Source organism: Haliotis rufescens, unplaced genomic scaffold (assembly GCF_023055435.1).
Source record: "Haliotis rufescens isolate VD_foot unplaced genomic scaffold, xgHalRufe1.0.p SCAF_6, whole genome shotgun sequence".
Taxonomy (NCBI): Eukaryota; Metazoa; Mollusca; class Gastropoda; order Lepetellida; family Haliotidae; genus Haliotis; species Haliotis rufescens.
In genome coordinates this window covers 28,607,176-28,633,518 of record NW_025964334.1, presented here as the reverse complement: position 1 = coordinate 28,633,518, position 26,343 = coordinate 28,607,176, and the positions used below count along the sequence as shown (strand labels likewise).

At 44.3% G+C, this 26,343-nt stretch overlaps 1 long non-coding RNA gene across 1 annotated transcript in view; it reads left to right on the top strand.

The window, feature by feature from the left end:
- Positions 1-3,663: 3,663 nt before the first annotated feature.
- Positions 3,664-26,343, top strand: part of LOC124141068 — a 38,595-nt gene continuing 15,915 nt past the window's right edge. Inside the window, exon 1 of the long non-coding RNA XR_006862000.2 lies at positions 3,664-4,030. This is a non-coding gene — a long non-coding RNA (uncharacterized LOC124141068). The remainder of the gene's footprint in view (positions 4,031-26,343) is intronic.

Genomic DNA, 26,343 nt, shown 5'->3' with positions numbered 1-26,343 from the left:
CCTATGAATGTCTCTTATCAACAGAGTACCCCTTGGCCTATGAATGTCGTTCATCAACAGATTATCACTTGACCTTTAACAGAGTATCCTTTGTCCTAAGGACATACATCTTGTTTATGTTATTCCTTGTCCCAAGAACATACCTTGTCAACAGAGTATCACTTGTCCCAAGAATACACCTCGTCATCATAGTTCCCTTGTCCTTAGAAGACATCTCGTCAGCATAGTATTCCTTGTCCTATGGATCTACCTCCTCAACAGAGTGTCCTTTGTCCTAAGAATATACATTGTCAACAGATTATCCCTTGTCCTAAGAATACACTTCGTGTATAGAATTTCCCTTGTCCTTAGAATATACTTCGTAAACAGTGTCCCTTGTCCTAAGAATGTCTCTCTTCAACAGAGTATCCTTTGTCCCAAGAATATACCTCGTCAACAGAGTGTTACTTGTCCTTAGAATGTATCTCGTCAACAAAACATCACTTGTCCTAAGAATGTTCCTTGTCAAATACGTATCCCTTGTCCCAAGAATAAACCTCGTCAACAGAGTATTCCTTGTTCTAAGAATATCTCTCGTCAATAAAGCATCAATACGTATAGCATGTCCTGGGGACGTTCCTTGCCACATGAGTATAGCTTGTCCTGAGAATGTTCCTTTCGACTATCGCTCGTAAACAGAATATCCTTTTCTTAGGAGTGTCCCTGCCTTGATGTACATCTTTCCTCCGTTGTGTTAACGTTCTTGATAAATGACGTTTCCAACGTATACTGTCTTCACCAGATCTGAACTCGTTATTGTCAATCACTTGATCTGAACTCCCTTTTGGATATTCAGTCACACAGACATCATTCCATACTATGACTGAGTCAGACCTCACATCCGAACTATTCACCAGGCAGACCTCACATCCCAACTATATATGTATCAGACAGACCTAATAATAAAACTATAAATGGGACAGACCTCAAAATCCTTACAATGTATCAAACAGACCTCATATACGATCTATGTACCAGCCAAACCTCATGTCCGAACTACGTATTAGACAGACCTCGAATACAAACTATGTACCAGACAGACTTCAAATACGAACTATGTACCAAACATACCTCAAATACGATCTATGTATTAGACAGACCTCAAATACGAATTGTGTACCAGACAGACCTCAAATAGAAACTATGTACCAGACAGACCTCAAATACAAACTATGTACCAGACAGACCTCAAATACGATCTATGTACCAGACAGACCTCAAATACGAATTGTATACCAGACAGACCTCAAATACGAACTATGTACCAGACAGACCTCAAATACGATCTATGTACCAGACAGACCTCAAATACAAACTATGTACCAGACAGACCTCAAATACGAATTGTGAACCAGACAGACCTCAAATACGAACTATGTACCAGACAGACCTCAAATACGAATTATGTACCAGACAGACCTCAAATACGAACTAAGTACCAGACAGACCTCAAATACGAATTGTGTACCAGACAGACCTCAAATACGAATTGTGAACCAGACAGACCTCACATACGAACTAAGTATCGGACAGATATCGTATCCGAATTATAAATGAAACAGACCTCATATCCGAGGAATATCCTTCTGTTCCTAACATCGGAACAAGCCTAAGTTTTTGTATACACTATCCGAGTACAGTCTACATCATCCATGGTCCATAAGCAACATGTCCACAACTGAATTAACCCAAGTTCATGACTTCATCCAACATCTAACCTTGGCGGTTGTAGCTACACTGTGCTGCCCACGAGGTCCGCCTACACCAAAGCCTAAACATACATTGTTTACATCGTGTTGAGACGGAGATTCCCGACTCCACGCTTACAGTTTATGCCTACATGAAAGTGCGATTGGTAACAGATTCTGCACGTTTGGGTTTCTGTCAAGAAGCCCACAGGGCACCGGGTATATTTAAAGTGCTGCATGAAACGCATGATTATCATCACATAATATTCACAACATTTAGAATGGGACAACGTTCATATTCCACATCAAACAACACATTAACAGGATACAAATAAGTAAGTAAGATTGGATATTTCAGTTTCATAATATTACATATTATGGTCCGAATGACCAAAGGTTGTCTTCAGATATGTTTGGACCTTTAAAATAGCAACTTCGAACAATCAAAATCGAGCAATATTGTAACATGTTCTATGTTTGTATTCGTCTTACATCGGATGAAGCTCGATGTATGTAACAGATAGAGATGCTAATGTGCTATGAAATCTGTGGTCCAGATAGGAGGAGATTTAACACTGGAGAGTCAAGTCATGTCAACCAAGGCAATTACACCCAAGAGTAAGAACTATGGAAGCATAGAGCCGTGTTTGAAAATCCCTTTAGGCCTTACATTTGTTTACTTTGTTTACGGAACGGTCGAACTAAAAAATAAACAAAATGGGAAAGTCTATTGAAAGCAGTTTGTATTAGTTTAACCAATCAACAATTATTTTTTGTAATAAAATCCGTCTTTTTTACATAAATCTTGAAAAGTTCTGATAATAAGATCACTTCAGCCTAAGTTTACTGTTTCGGACAAACCAATCAAGATTCGAGATGGTAGTTACCTCCTCGTAATAAATATCATGATACCATTAGTGTCGCCGCGGACACGCCCGTGTGTTGTCGAGGAGAGCGTGGCACCATCATTGGTAAGACAACAACAGAGCTATATACTTTCATCATGTCCCCATACAGACTGAAGCAAGCAAGCTTCTTAATAAATAAATCATCATCAGACGTGTCGTTCACGTCTCGGGTACACCGACGACAGCACCACACGGCGGCAGCAACACGGGTGCGTCAACACGGCTACGACAATAGTCTTGGACAGTACCATTCTTATTTCATTACCTGGGTACTCCACAAAACATGACAAGACGATGCTACACATAACATATAACAGTCCACCCATCGGGGCGATATGATGGAACGTCGTGGCCAGGTATGTTTACTATATATACACCGTTACTACGTTACATCGAATGACAACTGGATAGGAAATAACACAAATACCAGAGAATTACTAGACATCTTAATATGTGACAGGTCTTGAGGTAAAATGGTAATGCTAAAGATGTAAGGACATAACTGAATAGAAAGCACAACACGAAGGAGACAACAAGATAGTAAACACTGACAATATACAATGTCCCAGCATACCTGGTCGCCAAGAAATCCGAACACACTGTAGCGAAGTACATACTACAAATATGTAGTGTCAGTCCGTTTCCCTCTCCATCCTCTCCAGTTGTCGCATTTCTCCTTCTATCTATCGCCCTCTCTCTCCCTTCCGCATTCCTTCTATCTCTTCTGTGGGAGAAATCCTTCTAGTTTCGGCGTCTTTCTAAACACACATTTATACTCCGTTCTGACGTCACAGTGTTAAATATAGTCGACCGAGCTGACGGAAAATACCTGTGACGCGTGAACCACAGACGCTTCTGATTGGCCGGGCCGGCTTCCAGCCCTCTGCCAAAGCTAACACTAGATCCATTCAACGTTTATGTGTACTACGTCATCAAAAACGGGCTCCTGCAATTTTTAGGGGCTGATCTTGGCGTTTTGCCCCGCCTTTTGGTTGAGGGAATGTAGTGATGTTGTGTGACGTCACAGAAATGCCGTTATTTCATGCTTTAGACTACAAACCAACTCGTCGCTCGTGGGAATACACTAGGCTGTATATAGTATTGATTTCGCTATTCTTAGACGATGCTCTGCGTAGGAAGTTCCCACGAATAGCGACAGCAGCGGTATGAGAACTGGCTAAAGCCTCTCTCCTCAAGCCTTCTGAAAGGGAAGAGGACATTTCGAGCGCGTGCAATATTCTGCGCGTGCAGGCGCCCAAATCATGAAATTGGCGAGAATGAAATAGCTTCCCATGAATTAGGGAGTGAGGTCGAGGTGAAGACTCATCTCGACACACATTCAGCGTTTTTGCCGGTGGACGGGTGGATGGATGGACACGGGGCATGTAATTGCAGGTAGGTGCATTTTTTTGTCAAAGGTTTTATAAACATGGTTTCCAATATTAATCCAACATGCATTTGGTTAACATGCTTAAGAATGGCGATCTTGCTGAAGATTTCATTGATACGAACACCCACGCGTGATAAGCATTAATTTCAGTGTGTATAAATACATGGTCTCATTGACAGACGATAACCGAAGGTTTATCAATGAAGCACAGGTGTTTGTATATAGACAATGAACGGATGAAAATACAGGCCTACACTTGCACGGTGTCACAACAGCTGTGACAGTCATATTTGAACGATTGGGCCATTGTTTATATAGATTTTTGAACATCAGACAGTGATAACAAAGGGAGGAATATCATTAATTTTGAACATATGTGCAGATACAGAATATGAAATATTCTTTTGCATGACGAAATATAATTCTGTAATAGGTTTTTCAAAAATGACATTCAATGAAGCGGACACGGTTAGCAAAGGGTTCACTGCACATCAATTTGATGACGTCATAGCTCTATGTGTACTCGGATGTCGTGTTCATGACGGTGGTAGGCGGGGACAATAGGCGTCTTGGTACGCCTTCTCCTACTCGTGATCGTCCCTAGAAAATAGATCCCATTGATGCATTATTCAAGCCAGGGAGGAAAATCTTGCATCCGATTGATGAGCACGTTGAAACAAACATTGTATATCTTCCACACCTGGGCATGTTCCACAAAGCGATCTTAGCGCTAGGACTATCGTAAGCCAGTGTTAAAGTGTGGGAGTTACGATCACCTTAGCACTAAGATGGCTTTGTGGAACGGGACCCAGGTTGTATTGTTATAACAATCAGCCCACTCATGTTAAAACCTTCAATAATATTGTGGGATGGCGTAAGCACCTTTCACAATATTTTATAAATGGCGGAAAAAGCTCATGTTTCCGAATATTGTTAAAATTATTATTCTTGGTCTTTAAAGGATCAGTAGTCACCAGGACTTCTTTCGTCTAAATTTACTCGACACATTGATGGATACTCTTTGAACGTGTATATTCGGATCGGAATCGTGAAGGAAACATCTTTGAAAAATAAACTAAATTTGGTTCAAAATTTCTAGAAATAGACACTGGAAGGTATTTACATACTGATTGACACAGTAATGTGCTTGAAAAATGTAACAAAAAATCACGTTACGGTTTTGCTGGCATTTTGAAATTATAAAAAACTTTTCTGTTAACATTTGTGTGTTGAAATAAACCTATCTGACACAATTGATTGAATCAGTAAAAACCTACATTTTGTGCGTCTATAATAGTCACCTGTTGTTTCCAGAGATACCCACGATAATAGCCATGTCTTTCAATCACTAAATACTCAAATTTATTTTTGAAAATTGTATGAATGGCGGGTGCTACCTGTAGGGCATGACCTGCTCACCCTTTTCGCGAACACCTGGTGTCATCACTGATATTCGGTTGTCTATTCATATAATTTCCACAGCTATTTTGCCCTTCACGCCAAATGGAATCTGTTTGGGCAGAAAGTGCAGGCTGCTTATTCTCTTGCATTGACAGTTTATATTTTCTTGAACTGGGTCGATGTTTCTGCCGGCTGACTGAAGTCCCCGAGTGTCATCATAGGCTCAGTAGCATGTTTCTATGCTGAGTCAACTACAACAGAAATGATTCGGCCAAGACTTTAAAAATACGCCCCACTGTGTTGCAAAACGAATATATTTCTTAAAGTTTTTCTTTGCTTATAAGCAGCAAGATCTCTGCACTTGTACACAGCAGACGTAATTCCAAATTAACACATCGTTTTTATTAGTTTCAACAAAATCAGTAATGGTACTATCTTGTCACTGGATTTTCTGGTTTGTCGATCACTGGATTGTCTGGTTTGCTTACAGGCTGACGACGCATGTTTGAGTGTACTTACTTTATTTTTGCAAATTGTATGAATGGCTGGTGCTACCGGAAGGCAGGACATGCTTGCCCTTTTCGCGAACACCTGGTGTCGTCACTGATTTCAAGTGGTCTATTCATATATTTTCAACAGCTTTTTTGCCCTTTACGCCAAATGGAATCTGTTTGGGCAGAAAATCTAGGCTGGTTATTCACTTGCATTGACAATTTATGTTTATTGACGCTTGAACTCGGTAGACAAAGCTTGAATTCACCTATCAAAGATTCCAATACTCCTTTTTCCACTGCACGGTAGTGATAAATACGTTTTGCTTCTGATAAACAATATGTTATTGTGAACCATATTCGTTTGGAACGCGTCATTTCCAAGCATGTCATGGATCGTAGGTATGGTCATGTCTTTATCTGAAAGAATATCCTCTAGATTGCGTTTCATGATATGTTGTGTTGGTGGAACCCGTGGAGAGTACGGGCTGGATCTGCGCCCCCCTTCCCCCCCCCCCCCCCACCTATGCTGGTCGTCAGAGGCGAGTAAGTAGATCTGGTGGTTCGGCTTGGTGACTTCACTGATTGCTAGTCATCGTTCCCCGACCGCATTGATCGTTGCTCATAATATCAAACACTGGATTGTCTGGTCCAGACTCGTTTATTTACAGGCCGCCGTCATATAGCTGGAATATTGCTGTGTGGCGTTAAACAACAAACAAACAAACATATATTACCATGAGTGTACATTATTTGCACTGAGCAAGGGAAATCTTTAATCGTTATGATACCTTGTCCGGTATTTTCAAGTTGTAATTATAAATGAAATGGAAGAAACAAAGTGTCACGTCCTCGTGATCGATTGTGCAGCTGAACATTATATCTGTTTGTAAAATGAAAGTTGTTTTCGGTAACTCTATACATTCGTTTATGTCATCATTCCACACCTACATGACATTCCTTGGAAATGTAATGCTAAATAATTAAAAGCAACAAAGAACGTATTTGCAGTGTCGTTAAGATACCTTTGTCTTTTCATTTTAAATTAATGAGCTTTGCTTTATGCTAGTGATATCGACCTTTAGCAAGGGTTATAGACAGTAGTTTTCATGAGTTAATTCAATAAATAAAAGCAACAACTTTCCACATTCATAAGCAATCTCTGGCCAAAGCAGAGTCGATTGTACGATTCTGACATTATCCTGGGCATGTGTTTACGAATCACTATCAAATAGTGATGATAACAGGTGTTCGCGAATCGGTGTGCATATCCTGCCCCACCGATGGCACCCGTCACAAACACATGCAAAGGCAAATGGTTTAGCTGTTCAAAATCTCAATAGTCATATTCAGAAAAAAACCAGGTCAAGTGATGTTACAGAATATTGTTCTTAACAACCGACATTACCCTGGCGCGGCTGAATGAACCACTAAAGGATCGTTGCTGTCTTGTCACAACCACCAATAGAACTTTGCTGTCTTATCAAAACCACCCAAAAATATCTTTGTTGTCTTGTCAAAACCAGCCAAAAATATCTTTGCTGTCTTGTCAAACCACCAAGAAAACCCCGCTGTCATGTCCAAACCAACAAAACGTTGCCGTCTTGTCAGAACCATCAACGTTGCTGTCTTGTCAAAACCACCAAAAACGTTGCTTTCCAAACGTTGCCCAAACGATGGCACCCGTCACAAACACATGCAAAGGAAAAAAAAGGAAAAGGTCAAGTAATGTTACAGAATATTGTTCTTAACAACCGACATTCCCCTGTTTTGTCTTGTCAAAACCACCAACAACACGTTGCTGTCTTGTCAAAACCACCAACAACACGTTGCTGTCTTGTCAAAACGACCAACAACACGTTGCTGTCTTGTCAAAACCACCAACAACACGTTGCTGTCTTGTCAAAACGACCAACAACACGTTGCTGTCTTTACAAAACCACCAGCCAAACGTTGCTTTCTTGTCAAACACCACTAACGAGACGTTGCTGTCTTGTCAAAACCAACAAAACATTGCCGTCTTGTCATGAAATCAGAATCCACCGTAGCGTTCATGCAGAACTGTCACTACTCACAGTGTGTTTTAGCGCCTCTTTGTAAACTGTCCCCGTGAAGCTGGATTTGGAAGAAAAGCCGAAAGTGTCGCAGATCTGACACCTTTTTTGTTTTTAGTGAAAACCATGGGAACTTGTATGGTGACTGCATGTTTTCGAAATATGTATTTGAGACCAGAATTATCGTAAAAATCATAGTCTTCTTTGTTATGAAACATTTTAGGTACACCCATTCTCTCGTTCCAGAATAACTGGTTAGTGGAGCTGAAGTGAATTGAAATACCAGCTTCAGTGTTCAAGTCCAACATGATTAAGATGTTCAAAGTCTTCAACGTCATATTCAGAAGAAATAGTTGTTTACAATCAGATCATAGAAGGAAGTAACCCCGTACAAGCGTTAGCGTGTCCCTGATTGGTCTAAACACTCTACACGTGTAATTGACGTCACGAAAGCAGTTTCACTGTGTACTTGGAGACGGAATAACGTCTTTTATAACTGTACTCAATCGGCCTTGGTTAACCTGTTTCTTCAGCCCTGTTTACATTTACGTTAAGTGGAACACATACAACCATAACCAACCCTGCTATAAAATACGGTAATAATATTAACGAATTGTAGTCTGGGTGTGCCATTTACCAACGAAATGACGCACGGGCAGGCTTATGAAAATGTGATATTTTCATTGTGTTTGGGTAACCAAGTTGTTAAAGCGTTCACTCGTCACACCAAAGGCCCGGGTTCGATTTCCCACAAGGGTACAATGTGTGAAGACCATACCAGGTGTCCCCGGCCTTGATATTCCTGGAATATTGTTAAATACGGCGTAAAACACACTTGAAACTCACTCATTCTGAAAGCTGATTATTCTTTAGCCAGGACTCGACTGGTCGATTACGCCCCAGACAAGAAAAAATCTCAAAGGACACCTTGTTTTCTCCCCAAAACTATTTTTATGTCACATAGACCAGAAGTGTGAATTTGGAGGTGGACAGGTTGGATTTGATTCAGATTAAGTCATTGATGATTAAGTATGTCAAACATATTGATTAGGGGCGGTCGGGTAACCTAGTGGTTAAAGCGTTGGATTGTCACGCGGAAGACCCTGGTTTCGATTCCCCACATGGGTACAATGTGTAAATACCGTTTTCCGGTGTCCCCCCACCGTGATAATCCTGGAATTTTGATAAAAGTGGCGTAAAATCATACTCACTCCCAAACATATTCATTAGGTGTCTCGTACATTGTACAACGTCAGAACAACAGCTGTTTCAGACGGGCTTCTTTAATTTGACAGCTGTTCTGCTACTAAAGATAAATACGTCACGCTGAAGGCGTGTAGGTGATGTGTTTTCTACACCTACACATGTCATATTGTTCATGACCACCTGTGTACTTGGTATCAGATTCTTTAGTAATTCTAGGTCATGGATAGCAGAGAACATGGCCACCATAGGATCACGTCTTGACTACCGGATAGGTACCGACCTACCGGATAGGTCATTGGTGGCGTCTACCATGTACTGGGCGGGGCAAGAGACACACGAGGGGTGTGTGTGTGTGTGTGTGTGTGTGTGAAGGTAGAGGTGGGTGGGGTGTGGCATGGGATTTTGTTTGTGACAGAATATTGTTTTAAGTCAGTGCTACCATAAAAAAGCAACCGATGTGATGAATGCGAACAAGAGATCGTCTCTCTGCGGTAAGGGATTCTAGAGATTTCCTTTATCATTAGCGAGAACAACTAATCCTGTCTTCGTCGTCAGTCAGTCTAAAGTCCAAGAGATCCTGTCCTCGCATTTAGAGAGTCCAAGAGAGCCTGTTCTCGATGTTTGTAACATCCTGTCTTCATAGAAAATTGAGATTTTCTATTTGGTCTTGTCTTTCACATGAGTTTCTACGAGGGGTAGTTGATACGTTCTCAGTCTCACATAATGATATAGTTTTCAACATAATACCCTTTTGCCAACGATGTTGGAGTGATTTTAGCCCAGTTTCGGAAAAGTCCTTCTCTTGGTGGTCCACAAAGTTTCAACAGCTACTATGCCGTCATCGTACCGGACGAAATGGGTTACGACAAGAGCTTTCTTCATGTTTTGGGAACGGATGTAAGTCCAGATGAAGAGAATAAGGTGGTGCCGAAGGAGTTCAAAGCCACACTCGTGGATTGTACCCATGGCAATGACTAATTTGTGCACTGGCGTATTGTCCTAATGGAAGGACACACTCTCACCACGCCCGTGAGTTATAATGTCATCCCGTAATTGCTCAGAAGTGCAATGTATGACGCTCAGTCAGTCGACAGTCGTTCATTACCATATTGTGGATTCTCTGGATACGTTCTGGTATTGCTGACGTGGCAGGCCTTCCAGGATGGGTCCGTGTTCAAGGCTGGCACTGGCACGGCTGTCTACCTCTTTTCGGTGGCATAGAAAGGGGCATCCTTCCCTAGTGGTGTATTCATATTAACATGGATCGTTTTTGGTATTAAACCCTTTTTCTGCAAGTACCTGATCAATGCACATTCTTCAAGTATGTCAAGTTTCCAAAGGTCACAGAATCTTGCTTATTGTACTGACTGGTCACAGCGAAACAATTATCTCATTATGACTGAAGTTTTGTTGTTGATAAACCTCACGTAATGTCCACAGCAATATAGTTCACTATTACGCAATTCCTTCGATGTCAGGTCCAGAACTCTCGTGTGTGATTGAAGTAAATAAATGTCAGTCTCAGTGTTAAGTAAACCGTAATGTTCACTCCCATCGTCCTACAGATACTTCTGTCGCACACTCAGACAATGTTCACTCCCATCGCCCTACAGATGCTTCTGTCGCACACTCAGATAATGTTCACTCCCATCGTCCTACAGATGCTTCTGTCGCACACTCAGATAATGTTCTCTCCCATCGTCCTGCAGATACTTCTGTCGCACACTCAGATAATGTTCACTCCCATCGTCCTACAGATACTTCTGTCGCACACTCAGACAATGTTCACTCCCATCGTCCTACAGATACTTCTGTCGCACGCTCAGATAATGTTCACTTCCATCGTCCTACAGATACTTCTGTCGCACACTCAGACAATGTTCACTCCCATCGTCCTACAGATACTTCTGTCGCACGCTCAGATAATGTTCACTTCCATCGTCCTACAGATACTTCTGTCGCACACTCAGACAATGTTCTCTCCCATCGTCCTACAGATACTTCTGTCGCACACTCAGATAATGTTCTCTCCCATCGTCCTGCAGATACTTCTGTCGCACACTCAGATAATGTTCTCTCCCATCGTCCTGCAGATACTTCTGTTGTGGAGAGCGGGGCTGAGTTTAGTATAGAGCGGCGTTAAGTTGTGGAGAGCGGGGTTGAGTTTAGTATAGAGTGGCGTTGAGTTGTGGAGAGCGGGGCTGAGTTTAGTATAGAGTAAAGTTGAGTTGTGGAGAGCGGGGCTGAGTTTAGCATGGAGTAAAGTTGAGTTCTGGAGAGCGGGGCTGAGTTTAGCATAGAATGGCGTTGAGTTGTGGAGAGCGGGGCTGAGTTTAGCATAGAGTGGCGTTGAGTTGTGGAGAGCGGGGCTGAGTTTAGCATAGAGTGGCGTTGAGTTGTGGAGAGCGGGCCTGAGTTTAGTATAGAGTGGCGTTGAGTTGTGGAGAGCGGGGCTAAGTTTAGCATAGAATGACTGTACATAGCTCTCCATGTACTGTGAGTTTTGGAGAGCGGGGCTGAGTTTAGTATATAGTAAATTTGAGTTGTGGAGAGCGGGCCTGAGTTTAGTATAGAGTGGCGTTGAGTTGTGGAGAGCGGGGCTGAGTTTAGCTTAGAGCGGCGTTGAGTTGTGGAGAGCGGGGCTGAGTTTAGCATAGAAAGACTGTGAGTTGTGGAGAGCGGGGCTGAGTTTAGCATAGAAAGACTGTGAGTTGTGGAGAGCGGGGCTGAGGTTAGCATAGAATGACTGTGAGTTGTGGAGAGCGGGGCTGAGTTTAGCATAGAAAGACTGTGAGTTGTGGAGAGCGGGGCTGAGGTTAGCATAGAAAGACTGTGAGTTGTGGAGAGCGGGGCTGAGTTTAGCATAGAAAGACTGTGAGTTGTGGAGAGCGGGGCTGAGGTTAGCATAGAAAGACTGTGAGTTGTGGAGAGCGGGGCTGAGTTTAGCATAGAATGACTGTGAGTTGTGGAGAGCGGGGCTGAGTTTAGCATAGAAAGACTGTGAGTTGTGGAGAGCGGGGCTGAGTTTAGCATAGAAAGACTGTGAGTTGTGGAGAGCGGGGCTGAGTTTAGCATAGAAAGACTGTGAGTTGTGGAGAGCGGGGCTGAGTTTAGCATAGAAAGACTGTGAGTTGTGGAGAGCGGGGCTGAGTTTAGCATAGAAAGACTGTGAGTTGTGGAGAGCGGGGCTGAGGTTAGCATAGAAAGACTGTGAGTTGTGGAGAGCGGGGCTGAGTTTAGCATAGAATGACTGTGAGTTGTGGAGAGCGGGGCTGAGTTTAGCATAGAAAGACTGTGAGTTGTGGAGAGCGGGGCTGAGTTTAGCATAGAAAGACTGTGAGTTGTGGAGAGCGGGGCTGAGTTTAGCATAGAAAGACTGTGAGTTGTGGAGAGCGGGGCTGAGTTTAGCATAGAAAGACTGTGAGTTGTGGAGAGCGGGGCTGAGTTTAGCATAGAAAGACTGTGAGTTGTGGAGAGCGGGGCTGAGTTTAGCATAGAAAGACTGTGAGTTGTGGAGAGCGGGGCTGAGTTTAGCATAGAAAGACTGTGAGTTGTGGAGAGCGGGGCTGAGTTTAGCATAGAAAGACTGTGAGTTGTGGAGAGCGGGGCTGAGTTTAGCATAGAAAGACTGTGAGTTGTGGAGAGCGGGGCTGAGTTTAGCATAGAAAGACTGTGAGTTGTGGAGAGCGGGGCTGAGTTTAGCATAGAAAGACTGTGAGTTGTGGAGAGCGGGGCTGAGGTTAGCATAGAAAGACTGTGAGTTGTGGAGAGCGGGGCTGAGTTTAGCATAGAAAGACTGTGAGTTGTGGAGAGCGGGGCTGAGTTTAGCATAGAAAGACTGTGAGTTGTGGAGAGCGGGGCTGAGGTTAGCATAGAAAGACTGTGAGTTGTGGAGAGCGGGGCTGAGGTTAGCATAGAATGACTGAGTTGTGGAGAGCGGGGCTGAGGTTAGCATAGAATGACTGAGTTGTGGAGAGCGGGGCTGAGGTTAGCATAGAAAGACTGTGAGTTGTGGAGAGCGGGGCTGAGTTTAGCATAGAAAGACTGTGAGTTGTGGAGAGCGGGGCTGAGTTTAGCATAGAATGACTGAGTTGTGGAGAGCGGGGCTGAGGTTAGCATAGAAAGACTGTGAGTTGTGGAGAGCGGGGCTGAGGTTAGCATAGAAAGACTGTGAGTTGTGGAGAGCGGGGCTGAGTTTAGCATAGAAAGACTGTGAGTTGTGGAGAGCGGGGCTGAGTTTAGCATAGAAAGACTGTGAGTTGTGGAGAGCGGGGCTGAGGTTAGCATAGAATGACTGAGTTGTGGAGAGCGGGGCTGAGGTTAGCATAGAAAGACTGTGTTGTGGAGAGCGGGGCTGAGGTTAGCATAGAAAGACTGTGAGTTGTGGAGAGCGGGGCTGAGTTTAGCATAGAAAGACTGTGAGTTGTGGAGAGCGGGGCTGAGTTTAGCATAGAAAGACTGTGAGTTGTGGAGAGCGGGGCTGAGGTTAGCATAGAAAGACTGTGAGTTGTGGAGAGCGGGGCTGAGGTTAGCATAGAATGACTGAGTTGTGGAGAGCGGGGCTGAGGTTAGCATAGAAAGACTGTGAGTTGTGGAGAGCGGGGCTGAGGTTAGCATAGAATGACTGAGTTGTGGAGAGCGGGGCTGAGGTTAGCATAGAAAGACTGTGAGTTGTGGAGAGCGGGGCTGAGGTTAGCATAGAATGACTGAGTTGTGGAGAGCGGGGCTGAGGTTAGCATAGAAAGACTGTGAGTTGTGGAGAGCGGGGCTGAGGTTAGCATAGAAAGACTGTGAGTTGTGGAGAGCGGGGCTGAGGTTAGCATAGAATGACTGAGTTGTGGAGAGCGGGGCTGAGGTTAGCATAGAAAGACTGTGAGTTGTGGAGAGCGGGGCTGAGGTTAGCATAGAATGACTGAGTTGTGGAGAGCGGGGCTGAGGTTAGCATAGAAAGACTGTGAGTTGTGGAGAGCGGGGCTGAGGTTAGCATAGAATGACTGAGTTGTGGAGAGCGGGGCTGAGGTTAGCATAGAAAGACTGTGAGTTGTGGAGAGCGGGGCTGAGTTTAGCATAGAAAGACTGTGAGTTGTGGAGAGCGGGGCTGAGTTTAGCATAGAAAGACTGTGAGTTGTGGAGAGCGGGGCTGAGGTTAGCATAGAAAGACTGTGAGTTGTGGAGAGCGGGGCTGAGGTTAGCATAGAATGACTGAGTTGTGGAGAGCGGGGCTGAGGTTAGCATAGAAAGACTGTGAGTTGTGGAGAGCGGGGCTGAGGTTAGCATAGAATGACTGAGTTGTGGAGAGCGGGGCTGAGGTTAGCATAGAAAGACTGTGAGTTGTGGAGAGCGGGGCTGAGGTTAGCATAGAATGACTGAGTTGTGGAGAGCGGGGCTGAGGTTAGCATAGAAAGACTGTGAGTTGTGGAGAGCGGGGCTGAGGTTAGCATAGAAAGACTGTGAGTTGTGGAGAGCGGGGCTGAGGTTAGCATAGAATGACTGAGTTGTGGAGAGCGGGGCTGAGGTTAGCATAGAAAGACTGTGAGTTGTGGAGAGCGGGGCTGAGGTTAGCATAGAATGACTGAGTTGTGGAGAGCGGGGCTGAGGTTAGCATAGAAAGACTGTGAGTTGTGGAGAGCGGGGCTGAGGTTAGCATAGAATGACTGAGTTGTGGAGAGCGGGGCTGAGGTTAGCATAGAGAGACTGTGAGTTGTGGAGAGCGGGGCTGAGTTTAGCATAGAAAGACTGTGAGTTGTGGAGAGCGGGGCTGAGTTTAGCATAGAAAGACTGTGAGTTGTGGAGAGCGGGGCTGAGGTTAGCATAGAAAGACTGTGAGTTGTGGAGAGCGGGGCTGAGGTTAGCATAGAATGACTGAGTTGTGGAGAGCGGGGCTGAGGTTAGCATAGAAAGACTGTGAGTTGTGGAGAGCGGGGCTGAGGTTAGCATAGAATGACTGAGTTGTGGAGAGCGGGGCTGAGGTTAGCATAGAAAGACTGTGAGTTGTGGAGAGCGGGGCTGAGGTTAGCATAGAATGACTGAGTTGTGGAGAGCGGGGCTGAGGTTAGCATAGAAAGACTGTGAGTTGTGGAGAGCGGGGCTGAGGTTAGCATAGAAAGACTGTGAGTTGTGGAGAGCGGGGCTGAGGTTAGCATAGAATGACTGAGTTGTGGAGAGCGGGGCTGAGGTTAGCATAGAAAGACTGTGAGTTGTGGAGAGCGGGGCTGAGGTTAGCATAGAATGACTGAGTTGTGGAGAGCGGGGCTGAGGTTAGCATAGAAAGACTGTGAGTTGTGGAGAGCGGGGCTGAGGTTAGCATAGAATGACTGAGTTGTGGAGAGCGGGGCTGAGGTTAGCATAGAAAGACTGTGAGTTGTGGAGAGCGGGGCTGAGGTTAGCATAGAATGACTGAGTTGTGGAGAGCGGGGCTGAGGTTAGCATAGAGAGACTGTGAGTTGTGGAGAGCGGGGCTGAGGTTAGCATAGAGAGACTGTGAGTTGTGGAGAGCGGGGCTGAGGTTAGCATAGAAAGACTGTGAGTTGTGGAGAGCGGGGCTGAGGTTAGCATAGAGAGACTGTGAGTTGTGGAGAGCGGGGCTGAGGTTAGCATAGAGAGACTGTGAGTTGTGGAGAGCGGGGCTGAGGTTAGCATAGAGAGGGGTTGAGTTGTGGAGAGCGGGGCTGAGGTTAGCATAGAATGACTGAGTTGTGGAGAGCGGGGCTGAGGTTAGCATAGAAAGACTGTGAGTTGTGGAGAGCGGGGCTGAGGTTAGCATAGAATGACTGAGTTGTGGAGAGCGGGGCTGAGGTTAGCATAGAGAGACTGTGAGTTGTGGAGAGCGGGGCTGAGGTTAGCATAGAGAGACTGTGAGTTGTGGAGAGCGGGGCTGAGGTTAGCATAGAGAGACTGTGAGTTGTGGAGAGCGGGGCTGAGGTTAGCATAGAGAGACTGTGAGTTGTGGAGAGCGGGGCTGAGGTTAGCATAGAGAGGGGTTGAGTTGTGGAGAGCGGGGCTGAGGTTAGCATAGAGAGGGGTTGAGTTGTGGAGAGCGGGGCTGAGGTTAGCATAGAAAGACTGTGAGTTGTGGAGAGCGGGGCTGAGGTTAGCATAGAATGACTGAGTTGTGGAGAGCGGGGCTGAGGTTAGCATAGAGAGACTGTGAGTTGTGGAGAGCGGGGCTGAGGTTAGCATAGAGAGACTGTGAGTTGTGGAGAGCGGGGCTGAGGTTAGCATAGAGAGACTGTGAGTTGTGGAGAGCGGGGTTGAGGTTAGCATAGAGAGGGGTTGAGTTGTGGAGAGCGGGGCTGAGGTTAGCATAGAGAGGGGTTGAGTTGTGGAGAGCGGGGCTGAGGTTAGCATAGAAAGACTGTGAGTTGTGGAGAGCGGGGCTGAGGTTAGCATAGAATGACTGAGTTGTGGAGAGCGGGGCTGAGGTTAGCATAGAGAGGGGTTGAGTTGTGGAGAGCGGGGCTGAGGTTAGCATAGAGAGGGGTTGAGTTGTGGAGAGCGGGGCTGAGGTTAGCATAGAAAGACTGTGAGTTGTGGAGAGCGGGGCTGAGGTTAGCATAGAATGACTGAGTTGTGGAGAGCGGGGCTGAGGTTAGCATAGAGAGACTGTGAGTTGTGGAGAGCGGGGCTGAGGTTAGCATAGAGAGACTGTGAGTTGTGGAGAGCGGGGCTGAGGTTAGCATAGAGAGACTGTGAGTTGTGGAGAGCGGGGCTGAGGTTAGCATAGAGAGACTGTGAGTTGTGGAGAGCGGGGCTGAGGTTAGCATAGAGAGACTGTGAGTTGTGGAGAGCGGGGCTGAGGTTAGCATAGAGAGGGGTTGAGTTGTGGAGAGCGGGGCTGAGGTTAGCATAGAAAGACTGTGAGTTGTGGAGAGCGGGGCTGAGGTTAGCATAGAATGACTGAGTTGTGGAGAGCGGGGCTGAGGTTAGCATAGAGAGACTGTGAGTTGTGGAGAGCGGGGCTGAGGTTAGCATAGAGAGACTGTGAGTTGTGGAGAGCGGGGCTGAGGTTAGCATAGAGAGACTGTGAGTTGTGGAGAGCGGGGCTGAGGTTAGCATAGAGAGACTGTGAGTTGTGGAGAGCGGGGCTGAGGTTAGCATAGAGAGACTGTGAGTTGTGGAGAGCGGGGCTGAGGTTAGCATAGAGAGACTGTGAGTTGTGGAGAGCGGGGCTGAGGTTAGCATAGAGAGACTGTGAGTTGTGGAGAGCGGGGCTGAGGTTAGCATAGAGAGACTGTGAGTTGTGGAGAGCGGGGCTGAGGTTAGCATAGAGAGACTGTGAGTTGTGGAGAGCGGGGCTGAGGTTAGCATAGAGAGACTGTGAGTTGTGGAGAGCGGGGCTGAGGTTAGCATAGAGAGACTGTGAGTTGTGGAGAGCGGGGCTGAGGTTAGCATAGAGAGACTGTGAGTTGTGGAGAGCGGGGCTGAGGTTAGCATAGAGAGACTGTGAGTTGTGGAGAGCGGGGCTGAGGTTAGCATAGAGAGACTGTGAGTTGTGGAGAGCGGGGCTGAGGTTAGCATAGAGAGGGGTTGAGTTACAGCTGCATATAGCCGTCCAATCAGAAAACACACATGACCGATAGACTTTCTGTACGAAGTGAACAGTAGCAGAGATGAATGGTGATCTGAAAGACTTTTTAAAATTGTTTTTTTCTTAGGGAAGTGGTGTGAAATTTTGCTTCTATTCTGAAATCGTTAAAAATAATTTTTTGAGCTTTGGAAGTGGCTAAATCATTAAATGCCTTCAGCTTGTCAGGATATGGTGTTCGTGGACAGAAAACAGAACTGATATATGTTGTGAGAAAAGTAGAAGCGAAAAGGACGGATGCATAGTCGTTAAGTCATGACTCACTTCTGTATGTATCAGTTTGTTCTCTTCGGCGTATGCCTGAAATAATGCCGATGCGACGTTAAATTGTAACTCACTCACGCATTGGTGTTAAGTGACAATGAAAGTAGTTCAGGTCACTTGAATGCAACATAACTGAGTATTTAGCCGCATGTTGTACCTCGGTGTAACACACCTAATAATATTCCATGACTGCACGCGTCCTGCTGTTATCAACAGTGTCCCTATCCTAGCCAGTTGAGTATTTGCGTTAACGCGTGTTTGTTACCAATATTCTACTCCTTGAGTTTTCGAGTTTACTAGTATCGTTTTTCTTACCAATACTCTGCACCTTGAAAGTCTGGGTCTACCCATATCCAGTTTGTTACCAAAATTCTTCGCCGAAAGTGTCTGGGTCTACCCGTATCCAATTTGTTACCAATACTCTTCGCCTAAAATGTCTTGGTCTACCCGTATCCAGTTTGTTACCAAAATTCTTCGCCGAAAGTGTCTGGGTCTACCCGTATCCAATTTGTTACCTAAACCTTTCGCCGAAAGTGTCTTGGTCTACCCGTATCCAGTTTGTTACCAATACTCTTCGCCTAAAATGTCTTGGTCTACCCGTATCCAGTTTGTTACCAATACTCTTCGCCTAAAATGTCTTGGTCTACCCGTATCCAGTTTGTTACCAATACTCTTCGCCTAAAATGTCTTGGTCTACCCGTATCCAGTTTGTTACCAATACTCTTCGCCGAAATTGTCTGGGTCTACCCGTATCCATTTGTTACCAATACTCTTCGCCTAAAATGTCTCGGTCTACCCGTATCCATTTGTTACCAATACTCTTCGCCTAAAATGTCTTGGTCTACCCGTATCCAGTTTGTTACCAATACTATTCGCCGAAATTGTGTGGGTCTACCCGGATCCATTTGTTACCAATACTCTTCGCCTAAATTGTCTGGGTCTACCCGTATCCAGTTTGTTACCAATACTTTTCGCCTAAATTGTCTGGGTCTACCCGTATCCATTTGTTTTATTATCAATTCTCTTCACATTTTGCGACTCAGTATACCCGTACCAAGTTTGTGAATATTTTGAATACTCAATATTCTTTTTTCAACGCGAAAGATAATATTCCAGCCATATCAAGCCAAGTCAAACACGATGGGGCTTCACACATTGCACCCATGAGGGCAATCGAACTCGACTATTCAGTATGACGAGCCAGTTATGTTCCCACTGGGCTTAGAGGAATATCATTATGTATAGGATATATCAATATACCGCTGATAAAGCTTTCCCACGTATCACTTTTTCCTTGAATAATAAGGAGCAATGGCAATATGGTGACTACTCGTCATATTTCTGAAAAGGCTGTGGAACCATACTCACAGATACTGTTTACATCGAGGGTGATTTATCGCTCGTGTATATGGACTAACTCTCTCTTGCAATTTGAAAAGAAAACGCTGAATACGTTCTCCATAAGAGAGAGAGAGAGAGAGAGAGAGAGAGAGAGAGAGAGAGAGAGTCTATATACATGTGGATCATATCGTGGAATATCAGCACATTTCCAGTCATATTCTCACAACTATTTATCAACAATATAGCACACAAAAGGATGATATGACCATATTGTGTAAATATTGAATGGTATCTTCAGTAATTGAAAACATTGTATAGTGCATGATCTATCATCCCGTATGTGAATATGTTGTGTCATATCGCAGAGTGGCGTCAACATTTCAACACAAAGTAAACGATGGTGCAGGAGGAGAATGCTTCCACCATCAATGAGGCTGGTGTGACTTGGGATCTCATCTCTCAAAACCAAAACCACACAGCGTTAACCGCCATTGATTTCTCCCTAGCCTCATTCATGCAATGAGTTGTAAGCTTCCAGTGCAAGCTAAAACAGGTTGCAGGACGGGATATTTTGGGAAGATGCATTTAGAATTGTCTTACAGGGAATTCTATATTTTGAAATGCTGACTATTGATCGTCAAGGAGAACTGTTATGGAGCTCGTGAATCTTATTTAACGCCATTAGTAAAGATATGTTATGTAAGTGATGCATGCGAGATACGTATTGACAAATATCCCTAAAATACGCCATGCTCCTCGCATACGTCACTAAGTCGTTCGTATACATGTTATTATTCAAATAGTCATATTTACGTAGATATCGGTTTGTATAGCTCAACAAGGTGGTGTTGGTTCTCTATAAACAGACACGTGACGCGAGAGACAGACAGGTTCAGTACATTAGGAATGCACGTTGCATTCACGTAGGTCTGACGTTGGCAAGGAACGGTCGCCATGGATACATTGATTTCGTTTAATGACGTCATAGGTCCGTGGTCTCCATGTCAACGGAGTTTGTTGCGGGATGCGACGCGAGGCGCCGATCTGGTGTTCAATGTATCCTCCGTAACATGCATCTCTCTCAGAGGTTTAACCGACCTCAACTTGAGGTTCTGTATTGCAAAAAACGACACAAGCATAAATAGATGATAACAAGTATTCAATTGCATTATTGCACCATTGCATAAATCCTCCCTTGTGGGTACTTATTTTGGTTTTATCTTGTGTTCAGTACTGTCCAGGCGTGTCCATCATGGCCCAGCCGTCTGTCTCACTGCCCGCTGAAGACCTCTTCTTCTGGCGCTAGTGGCTTAAAGAACAAACATGGCGTCTCGTTGCACAATGTCCCGGGACAACAGAACATAGACGTTCAGCATTCAGCCCGTGTCCCCGGTGACAGAACCTCACCCTTCACCCCCACCTATTTTTCTCTTCTCTCCCTTGGGGCCTGGTGTAGTATCCATACGGTTACCAAACTAAACCGTAGTCGGATTAACCTCCCAACACGATGCTGTCAACCAATGTTAAGTGAATATATTTAGATGTCTTCTTGGTTTATTTAAAGGCGGTTAAAGAATTATAGGATTCCATTCTTGAGTAGAACCAGAGAAAAGAATTTCCCCGTTATTTTGTTGTTAAAAGAATGCGATTAACCATTAAGGTTAGCGGAATTTCGATGACCGAGAGGGGTTTTGAGTTGTAACCATGGGTAAACTTTGAGATAACCGGTAACAGGATTGGGTGGGCCTGAAACCATTGGTGGACTTTGAGATAACCGGTAACAGGGTGGGGTTGGCGTGAAACCATTGGTGGACTTTGAGATAACCGGTAACAGGGTGGGGTGGGCGTGAAACCATTGGTGGACTTTGAGATAACCGGTAACAGGGTGGGGGTGGGCGTGAAACCATTGGTGGACTTTGAGATAACCGGTAACAGGGTGGGGTGGGCGTGAAACCATTGGTGGACTTTGAGATAACCGGTAACAGGGTGGGGGTGGGCGTGAAACCATTGGTGGACTTTGAGATAACCGGTAACAGGGTGGGGTGGGCGTGAACGATTGGTGGACTTTGAGATAACCGGTAACAGGGTGGGGGTGGGCGTGAAACCATTGGTGGACTTTGAGATAACCGGTAACAGGGTGGGGTGGGCGTGAACGATTGGTGGACTTTGAGATAACCGGTAACAGGGTGGGGTGGGCGTGAAACCATTGGTGGACTTTGAGATAACCGGTAACAGGGTGGGGTGGGCGTGAAACCATTGGTGGACTTTGAGATAACCGGTAACAGGGTGGGGTGGGCGTGAAACCATTGGTGGACTTTGAGATAACCGGTAACAGGGTGGGGTGGGCGTGAAACCATTGGTGGACTTTGAGATAACCGGTAACAGGGTGGGGTGGGCGTGAAACCATTGGTGGACTTTGAGATAACCGAGCACCGTGAGGGGACGGCTTTGGAACCTTGGGCGGACTTTGAGAAAAAAATGGTGCCAGAGAATTAAGTTGATGGTGACTTGAAACCATGGGGTTGTGGGTGTTGACTTTGAGATAACGGAAGGCAACACTTCACACGATATTGAAATTTATCTTTCGGGTGCTTAATTTTACTGACTGTTCAAATAACTGTTTAGTAAGTACAACACATTAATATTGAGTAAGTTTTACACCGAGAACCACCAACTTCAGACATTTCGCGGGATCATTGTTGATTTGTCCATTCATTTTATTAACTAAATTCAAAATATAAACCAATGACGTCACCAGCATCATGAATTGTAATGATACAATCCCTGATAAGAAGGGTGAGATTTGTGCAGCCTATTAGGTTTGCAGCGTCATGAATACTTCTTCATGCCTTAACCTCTGCATTTCATCAGACGCTCCCGTAAAGTCTATGACAGCACTTTGAAACGATGGCAATAACTCTTCATTACTTTCAAGTATGCTAGTAGTGTTATACTTCAAGCCTCAATACGTCGATAGTCATTTTTACGATCCACCAAACGCAATATGATCTCCCTGGTGACCCCGTAAAGCTTTCATAGAAGATTGTTTACGAGGGCAATTGTCTTTTGGCGTCAATTGCGTAAAAACCTAACTTTATGTGACGAGTGTGTCCCTGTCGACTGTCGCATGCAGTGACGTGGAGCTTTCACTATACCAAACAAACAGCCCGAGGGTCTTGCTTGGTGTGAGGGGCAATATTGGTATTAGTCATCCACGTCAGAGCGCCAGGCTCCCTCTGCCCCTCCCCACTTCCTTGCCCCTTCATAACAAATCTCTTGACGCTCAAGTTCCATACAGCGCAACGAGGCTTCAGACATAGACACGGCTTTTCCGTTCTAAAGCGATTTATTCAATGTCGTCATACGAACCTATCGTCTAATAAAAATAATTATAAGTGTTTTGTTTGGATGTTTCACAGTTTTTTCCATATATTTTTAGAAGTGACCTACTTTTTAAAAGGCACTCTCAGCTTCATTTTGCAAACCTGTTGATGTTTATGCTCAAAATGAAAATATTGACTTAAAGAGAACGGAACTGAGTCTTTTTACATTTACGTTTCAGAATGGGTTTTGCGGAATTGTTACCTATGTTCTAAGATTTCAAACTAAATTTATAAAAGGTATTAACCTCAGCTCTCTTTCATCTATGTCGGGGTAACTAATTTCAAAGATATCAAATTACCAAAACATGAAGTGTTATATAAATTTTAAGAAACACATCACAGACAAAACGCCTGGCTGGGAACTGCGCGCACCGGCTGCACGGGAGGGAGGGAGACCTCTATTTCATGGGTGCTGTTATTTGAATGAATGCCATGTGTGTGTGTGTGTGTGTGTGTGTGTGTGTGTGTGTGTGTGTGTGTGAATAAATAAATTAACACGTCAGCTATTGGTTGTTTTATTCAACTAGAGACTGTATTTCTTTTTTAAAAAAAGTAACGCTTTATTTCGGATTTTATTTTGGATTTAACATGTGTCGGTGCAACGATATTCGTCTTCCCTCGCGTAACTCTCCGAAAAAATTAACGGTTTGTTTCAATTTATTTATATTTTCTGCTTTTCTCTTCCGTTTGTCTCGATAAGCCCAACATTCAAGAAAATGTCGCTATATAAAGTATTGTCCCTCGCATTCTTACCGCATGAATAATGTACCCAAAGAGTATTCGTCTTTGTTTTGGCAAGTGTTATTTCCAGGGTTTGGTGATTTTCTTATTAAATATCATGTGTTGTGTGTCTTAAATCGAATCTGAAAATGAATCATTCATATTACCAGATGTTTATTTTGCATATTTGTACTTATTGTCGTAGATAACACCACGTGTGGACAATTCTCCATTTTAGACGCGGTACATTCATATTGATTACCGTTGATCTGATATTTCCGAGTATTTCCTGTTTTATTTGTACATGCATTCTGTTGACAGTGCTACCCAGCAGATACACGCACCATTCTTTAGTCGTTCGGTATTTTTATCATTTTTTTCTGCATAACGTTCTCCATTAACTGTTCCAGTTGGCCACCACTCCCTACCGTCACCACCCCTCGCCTCTCTCCTCCCCCTCCCCTTTCTTTATCGATCTTTCGCTTGCTTACGTCACGCGCTCTAACACTCTATCTTTTCATTTGAGCGCGAGAGAGCGCGTGCATCCCTTAGTGACGTCAGGCAACATACCAAGCTCGTTCATCGCGTCATTGGCAATTGACATCGCTTAACGTCAATCATATTTTACAAATATTAACCCAGCAAAATGGCCACGGATTTATTAAAAAGAAAATCTAACCAATAAGAAAAGAATACAGCTATAAAAACCACACTTCCAGAAAGTGAGGTTGGACCTTTTCTTTTCACAGACCTCTAACATCTCTCCCATAAACATACACTCGCCGTTTGACAGAAAACGAAATATAGGCGTTATGTAAGTCTTTAAGCAACTATTTTAAAAAATGAAAATGTCATACTATTACAGGATAATCATCTCATTCAGAAGGAAATCAGAAAGAGAGGTTCCTAGCCACAAGCCTTGATTCAACAGAATAACATGGACAGTAACAGCGCGTTCATCATTGCGTGAGTTTTGAAACAAGAGCTTGCCTCCGTTCCAGCCATAACCATCGCCTATCTATTTGTACGTTTCTCCGCTCAGGAATAGCTGTCCGTGATCTATATATAGCGCAGAGACCAACCCGAAATCAATGATGGAACGCTCTCGCCTATGCCTCGCTCACTGTTTGGCATATTGAACGGCCGCCGTCGGCTGCCGCTGCAGCTTTCCCGGCAAGGGAGATATTGAAGCAGGCTATTATATTTTTAGCTTGCTGATCATTGAGCTCGAGAAAAAAGGTTTATTGGGCGAGAAAGGATGAGACGTAGCTTGGTTTAACCAGGGTTCTACGTCAGGTTGAACATTTCAAGAAAATATAATACAGTTTAAGAAAATTTATAAATGGTTATTTCTTGTAAAGAAAATGAGATTTCTTTCCGAGAATAGAATCAACAGCTAAGAATACATTCTGAAGGCATCTACGTGATCGAGAAAATGCGAACAGCACCTTAAGCGGTAGAACTGCATAGTAGCAGCAGGCGTTTACACACGCAATCTTGTGAAGAAATCACCCTTAATGCTCGAAGAGGAAATATAAAAAAATAGTGTACTATTAGGATGAATATAGATGATAATTTTTGGAAGAAAAACGGGATTAAATGTTATTGTATTTATTTTATCAGTATTGATGTTTGATAAGAGACGAGAGTGTGAATAAATGATTGGTGAGTGGGTGAGAGAATGTGTTGTTGAACAGGGAGAGTATGACATGGTTTCTGGGTGGATATGTCCTTGGATTCTTGCTATCCATCTTGGGCAATGGATCATTTGCTGGAGTATTGGTGCAACAGGGTTGACACAATTTGGGAAAATAATGGTCCGCAATGACAAGAGGATAAAACGAGGACTGATCGGCTCGGAGTGATATGTGTCTGAGTGTTGTACTGCCGCATGGTATCTCAGTGGGCTAGAAAAATTTAACCGGGCGACTCTGGACTAGTACAATGAACCACACACACACATGCATCCAAGTCGCTCTATTGGTGCTTTAATCTTGACCGCGATCTTGAACCCCATTTTCCTCACCTCAGCCTTGGTGTAACACTTGTTGATGTTAAACCCCATTTCCCTTCACCTAAGCCTTGGTGTAACACTTGTTGATGTTAAACCCCATTTCCCTTCACCTCAGCCTTGGTGTAACACTTGTTGATGTTAAACCCCATTTCCCTTCACCTCAGCCTTGGTGTAACACTTGTTGATGTTGAACCCCATTTCTCTTCACCTCAGCCTTGGTGTAACACTTGTTGATGTTGAACCCAATATTCCTCACCTCAGCCTTGGTGTAACACTTGCTGATTATTAAACCCCATTTCCCTTTACCTCAGCCTTGGTGTAACACTTGTTGATGTTGAACCCCATTTCCCTTCACCTCAGCCTTGGTGTAACACTTGTTGATGTTGAACTCCATTTCCCTTCACCTCAACCTTGGTGTAACACGTGTTGATGTTGAACCCCATTTTCCTCACCTCAGCCTTGGTGTAACACTTGTTGATGTTGAACTCCATTTCCCTTCACCTCAACCTTGGTGTAACACGTGTTGATGTTAAACCCCATTTCCCTTCACCTCAACCTTGGTGTAACGCTTGTTGATGTTGAACCCCATTTCCCTTCACCTCAGCCTTGGTGTAACACTTGTTGATATTAAACCCCATTTTCCTCACCTCAGCCTTGGTGTAACACTTGTTGATGTTAAACCCCATTTTCCTCACCTCAGCCTTGGTGTAACACTTGTTGATGTTGAACCCCATTTCCCTCACCTCAGCCTTGGTGTAACACTTGTTGATGTTAAACCCCATTTTCCTCACCTCAGCCTTGGTGTAACACTTGTTGATGTTGAACCCCATTTCCCTCACCTCAGCCTTGGTGTAACACTT